Source organism: Bison bison, unplaced genomic scaffold (assembly GCF_000754665.1).
Source record: "Bison bison bison isolate TAMUID 2011002044 unplaced genomic scaffold, Bison_UMD1.0 scf7180017861770, whole genome shotgun sequence".
In the NCBI taxonomy this organism is placed as follows: Eukaryota; Metazoa; Chordata; class Mammalia; order Artiodactyla; family Bovidae; genus Bison; species Bison bison.
Window position 1 is genome coordinate 21,004 of NW_011492342.1, and position 243 is coordinate 21,246.

The window sequence follows — 243 nt, forward strand, 5'->3', positions numbered from 1 at the left end:
CTTTAGACTTTTCTTTTTTTTTTTTTTATAATTAATTTTATTTTATTTTTAAACTTTACATAATTGTATTAGTTTTGCCAAATATCAAAATGAATCCACCACAGGTATACATGTGTTCCCCATCCTGAACCCTCCTCCCTCCTCCCTCCGCATACCATCCCTCAGGGTCGTCCCAGCACTAGCCCCAAGCATCCAGTATCGTGCATTGAACCTGGACTGGCATCTCGTTTCATACATGATATT